We start from the raw sequence: 6386 nt of genomic DNA on the forward strand, positions 1-6386 counted from the left end.
TTTTTCTCTTTGGAGTAGTCTAACCAGTCACAAAATTTCATGTCTATTATGCAAATGGCTTCCAAATGTCTAACGAAAACTGGCCTAATGAGCTTTAGATTCATTCTTCCAATTAATTGATCAGCATCTTCACCTGGATTTTCTCACTGGTTTAAAAACTCAGTAAATACAGAACATCATCTTTCCCAGGACATCTGCACTTAAATCGCTCGTGGTAGAAAACTATTCTCAGAGTTACCAGAGTACTATTGTGAAGACCTGGCACAAAAGGCATATTTTCCCTGTAGATTTCTCTGAGACCTACAGTAAAAAAATAAAAAATAATTTTCCTCATCTGTCACAATATAGTTTTTTAAATTATTTTGTAATTAAGTTTTTAATTATTAGAGGTATTTGAGTATTTATCTCATGACTGAAATTAAGGACTCATTTTATTATAATGTTATGCATATTAGACATTTCACATTTGCAACATTTTCTGAATATATTTTGAATGAGTAGTTAAATGAATAAATTGAATGTGTATGAAACAAAAAATGCTAATACCAATTTAAAAATCAATTATATATTTTGCATTCATATATAGCTTAAATCCCTTTTAGCCTGTGTATTTTTAGTTTTTTTTTTTAATTTACAGAAAAAGATATTTGATCTACATTAAATTCTATGTCTAGAAATTAGAATTGGAAGAGAATACACTGATTTACCTAACAAGTGTCTTCAAATTTTACAGATCCTAGTCATATTAAAAGATGGAGTTCAGGGTGCAGATTCTTGTTCCCATGGGCACTTGCCCTACAAAGTTTGAAGAATAAACTCATGGACTAATGGATTTCTTCAGAGAAAAATGTGGACGTTTATTGGAAGCATGTACAAATTCCATCTGGGCATGGATATCCCCAAAGGAGAAAAGCCTGCTCTCTCTCTCTCTCTCTCTCTCTCTCTCTCTCTCTCTCTCTCGTAAAAATCTAAAATCCAAAATCCAAAATCTGTCTTATGTCCCTTTATCTCCAGTTTATATATGCTGCAGTTCTTTGTCTGAACATGACCCTCTCTAATTGGACCCTTCCTTAATTTAGGACTCCCTTGCTTTCCTCATTGGTCATTCTGTTACATAGTATAAGTTTCAAAGTCCAAAGCCCACTTGATGCCTCCTTCTTCTCTCTCCCTTATCTTGTAACATTCCTCTATCCCCTGTTAATGTTCTGTGAATATATGCCTTCCTCTTCTCTTATCCCGTGGCATTTCTCTAACCTCTGTACAAGTCAGATAAGCATTTTGGGATCTTCTGCCCTTCACATATGCATTCCTCTCCCATGGACCCTCTTTATTCCCTAACACTACCTGTCCTGTCTCTAAAATTCCTTTCAATATCACCTTGCTTTCACCTTTCCAGATCTGAGTGCTAATTTTTAAAATTTACTTCATACACACTTATGCTACTTCTTCACTTTTAACCATTTAGTGTGTTTTTCCTTAGATCTTTTCTAACTACCTGCTCTATATAAAAATAATTTAATGCAATGCTTTTTTCCTAAACTAAGCATTATCATTTCACTATCACTGTGATTTTATATATGGAAAATGATGTATGGTTTTGCTTCCAAAAACGTTTCATATGATGGTCAAGATTATCTTGATTTATTGGAACATAGTTGCGATTTAAAATAATGTCAGGAAACAGGATACAATGTCTTTAAACTCCTGTCATACCAGGAGGAAGACATTTTCCTCTACCTTTCTAGATTCTTCCAGGTGACCCAATACCTAAATCAACATTGGACAGATTTACAAAATCAAATAACCACATTTAATTACATATGCACATGTGGGAACCCTACATACATCAGCTATAGAGATACACACACATACCCCTCCCCCCTCCCATACATGAAAGATTCAGAGGCACAAAGGTAAAATAAAGTTCTGAGCTAAGGATAAGATAAGGCACCTGAGGATTCAGAAGGGAGGAGAGTCATATGCAGATTAATGAGAACAGTAGTTTTTCAGAAATTAGATGTTTTATCTGCCCTATAGATAGGTCATAATAAATTATTTCTAGTGAGAACTTTTATTATGGGCAAAGCCCCAAATTTAAATTCTTTAAGGGAGAGGTACTAGTAAATGTTTCTCATGAGCCAAAGTGTCTTTTTTTAAAAATATATATATATATTTTTGCCAAAACCAGTTTGGCTCAGTGGATAGAGCGTCAGCCTGCAGACTGAAGGGTCCCAGGTTCGATTCAGGTCAAGGGCACGTACCTGGGTTGCGGGCACACCCACAGTGGGGGATGTGCAGGAGGCAGCTGATCGATGTTTCTCTCTCATCGATGTTTCTGACTCTCTATCTCTCTCCCTTCCTCTCTGTAAAAAATCAATAATTTTAAATTCACCAAAGTAGCTCATCTTGGTAAGGCCTGTTCTGAACACCTTTGACATCATACGTAAATGTGTATATATGTAAAATAAAGTTAATGATACTAGAGCTATTGTGATGTGTAAATAAATAAAAATAAAGCATTTGGAATAATGACTGGCACATGATTACAGACTAAACCTTGGCTTTGATTGTATACAAATCTCCCAGGTTCTTTTACAGTGAAAGACAATTAATTGTTGAGTTACATTTTTATATCAATGATAAATCATTTTCTCAATTATAAAATAAAAATACTCAAAAGTTTAGATATGAGTTAATTTAACCCTCTGGCATTTGTTAGATTTAAACAGTAGAATTAGAAATATGTAGTGATTCATCCAAGATGACACATTTAGTTTGATTTAAAGTATTGGTACTAGAATATTTCTAACTCATTATGTTACTTGAAGCTTTAATTCATTGTTACTTTATTCTGTAGGATTGTGTCAAAGAAAATTTGAAAATAAAATAAATATTAATTTTTGGTTCCCTTTGTTATATAATTTATCATTACATTGTCTTAAAACTGTAACTAGTTCTTATAGAACCCACATTGTTTCTTAAACTATAACACTTCAAAGCACTTATGATCCTTTATTTTTATTCAATCCCTTTGTTTTACATACCAGTGGCAGAAAGAACTCTCAAGAGCAAGGTTTTGGTAACTAGGGAGTGTTGGTGCCCAGCTGGGGACAATGTCTCCCAGCAATGCTCTTCCACCTGGCCTCCTGCTGTGGCCATGTGTCTAGTTTCACCAACAACATGAGTAGCAGTGATGGAACTTCTGTTGTTCCCCTTTTTCCAGTTACAAGACCCACAAATTCTAGGGTCGTGGTCAGCAAACTGCGGCTTGCGAGCCACATGCAGCTCTTTGGCCCCTTGAGTGTGGCTCTTCCTAAGCCTTAGGAGTACCCTAATTAAGTTAATAACAATGTACCTACCTATATAGCTTAAGTTTTAAAAATTTCGCTCTCAAAAGAAATTTCAATCGTTGTACTGTTGATATTTGACTCTGTTGACTAATGAGTTTGCCGACCACTGTCCTAGGGGATAGCAATCTCTAAGATGAAATAGACTGGAACCCTAACTTAGTCTATTGAACAAAACTGCCTTGCCACTAGGAACACCATATTGGATTGTTATAGGAGTGAAAAATAAATGCCTATTGTCTTAATACCATTTTGAAGTTCTTTTCTTTAAGCAACACAATCCCACATAATCTAAAAGGCTGGTTATCTCCTTACTGTTTCTACAAAGGACTTAAGGGTCTAAGAACTCAGTGGGCAGGGGTACCAGGCTGCTTGCCATCTGGGATCTAGGACTCTCCTCCTCTGAGGAATAGAACACTAGTTACCTATCACGTTAGTATACAGTTCGAAAAGATTACTACAACTATGCTCATGCTCAGATTCAAATGGTTTTTCAAATCACTTTTGGGCAGTAAAATTATTTAAATTTGCTTTAATTGGCAGCACTAATTGCCATTCCCAACACTCTCTTTTTGTTTGTGTTTACTGAGCTCTTGTATGACTTATCTTGTGTTACCACCTTAATAAACATTCTATTAAACATAAAAAATAGCTTCCTTTCAAATGTGCCCATATTGTAGGTCTTCTACCATTTAAGAGACGTATCTAACAAAATTAACCTGATTTAACGTCATTAACATATGTACCTCATTTATATGTAGCAAATGTAGCATACAGAGTTTTATACTCTAATGACATTTAAAGCACCAGGATTCACTTTTATTTCCACATTAACCACTCTCTTCAGAAAGAGTCTTAATGTTATCGAGTACAATGAGAAGTGTAGGGTGGAGTGTGGGGGTTGTGCTTGAATGAGCAGTAAATAGAATAACATAAGACTGTTTTCTCAACATGAATACAACAGTGCAAAAACAGATTCATTTGTGAGTATAGTGACTTGGAGGTAATACGGATACAGTTTTAGTCAATAACAGAGGTTAACTGTTAGTTATATTTGTTAAACTGTTTTTTGAGACTGAGTTTTATTCTGATCTTGGCATTTCCCCCCATTTGTTCCCACTTCCCACGGCTGTAGCTTCCCCGTGACACACTTAAGCCACATCCTACCCACCTTCTTTAACAGGTCTCTTCTGACTCACTGGCAATAGGCTCCCAATGGTTTTTTTAATTGCCATGCATGGGAAATATTTTTAGACAGCACAGCTGGCTCCAAGACACATCTCTGGTGTTGGAAGAACTAGTTTCTAATTGCTTCCCTACCTTTCCCATTAAACTGTAAAGTGCCCAGTTGGGGGCAAACTCTTCAAATGGATAACCAGCCCTACTATGTCAGCTCCTCCTTGTCTGATGTGATAATCGGGGAAAAGGAAGTGTTCTTTTTGAAAACTGAACTTCAGTAGGATTGAGAACAAGACTTCCGCAGGAAGAAGAGTCTATGTAGTCCAGTGTTTCAATTTTGTGGGAAAATCAGAAACACTGAGATCCTGCCTATCATTGAATATATTCCTAAATTCTTCCATACTCCCTCTATTAATTATTCTTGGTTACGTATCTCTAAACTTAGCAGTGGAAAAGTTCTTCCTATTATCTTGATGTTCAGTTTTCTTATATAATACTAGTTTCTGCCTCTAAGTGTACTGTATACTAATAATTAAAATTCATGTGTTGTTTGGTCTATATGTTAGTATGTAGTGTCAGAGAACACAGTATACAACTATGTAATCTCAAAGGCAACATTTTTCTCACTAGATGCACAGCAATCATTTTATAATCCTAACAAAACTAGAGGCCCAGTGCACGAATTCATGCATGGGTGGAGTCTGGCTGGCCCCACTCCCTGGCCAAACTCCTGGTCGAGGGGACAATTTGCATATTAGCCTTTTATTATCCTATATAATAAAGAACTAATATGCAAATGGTTGTCACACCCTCACACTATCACACTGTAACAGCTCAGACACTCAACACTGGGGAGAGAGGAATGGGAACCGGCCAGGCACAAATGAGATCATGAGAGAGGAATGGGGACCAGCCAGGGAGAGGAACAAGCTGCCCTCCCCACGGTGCCCGGTGCCAGTGCCTGTAGCTGTGGCCCAAGAGAGGGACAAGCTGCCCGCCCTGGAGTCCTAGGCACTTACAGCTGCAACCTGAGTGAAGCCGTCTGCACACAGTCCACTGTAGCTGTGGCCAGCCTGGGAAAAGCCTGCCCAGGTCCGGGGTGCCTGTGACTGGCCAGAAGAGGCAATCCCGGGTCCCGGGTGTGGGGTGAAGCAGAGGTGGTTAGAGGTGATCAGGCCAGCAGGGGAGCAGGTAGGGGCAATCAGGTCAATAGGGGAGCAGTTAGGAGTGATCAAGCAGGCAGGCAGAGGTGGTTAGGGGAGATAAGGAAGGTAGAGGGATTAGGGGCAATCAGGCAGGCAGGCAGGTAAATGGTTAGCAACCAAGAGTCCAGATTGTGACAGGCAGTCAAACATCCCCCAAGGGGTCCCGGATTGGAGAGAGTGCAGGCCAGGCTTTGGGGTTATCGCCCCCCCCGCCCCCCGCAAGGATTTTGTGCACTAGTCTTCTAGTAATCCTATCTAATAAAAGAGAAACATGGTAACTAGCCGTACCTCCGCTACACTTCCCATTGGGGAATCAGTGAGATATACAAATTAACTGCCAACAAAGATGACGGCCAGCAGCCATGCAGCTGAAGCAAGCAGGAGTTTTGTTTGCTCCAGTGATGGAGAAAGCCAAAGTTCCCCGCCTGCTGTGGCCCGGCTCTGATCTCTGAAAGCAACAGCTTCAAAAGCAACAAAGTTTCAATTATAGAAACTAAACAAATCCCAGATACCTGTTTTCAGCCAGCCACGGCCTCAGAGCTGGAGTGAGCAGGATGGCAACAAAGTTTCAATTATAGAAGGTAAATAAATCCCAGAATAGAAAATAAAAAAGGAGAGGCTGGGAGCTTCAGTTGCCAGCCAGCCTGAAAATAGG

Source organism: Myotis davidii, unplaced genomic scaffold (genome assembly GCF_000327345.1).
Source record: "Myotis davidii unplaced genomic scaffold, ASM32734v1 scaffold99, whole genome shotgun sequence".
In the NCBI taxonomy this organism is placed as follows: Eukaryota; Metazoa; Chordata; class Mammalia; order Chiroptera; family Vespertilionidae; genus Myotis; species Myotis davidii.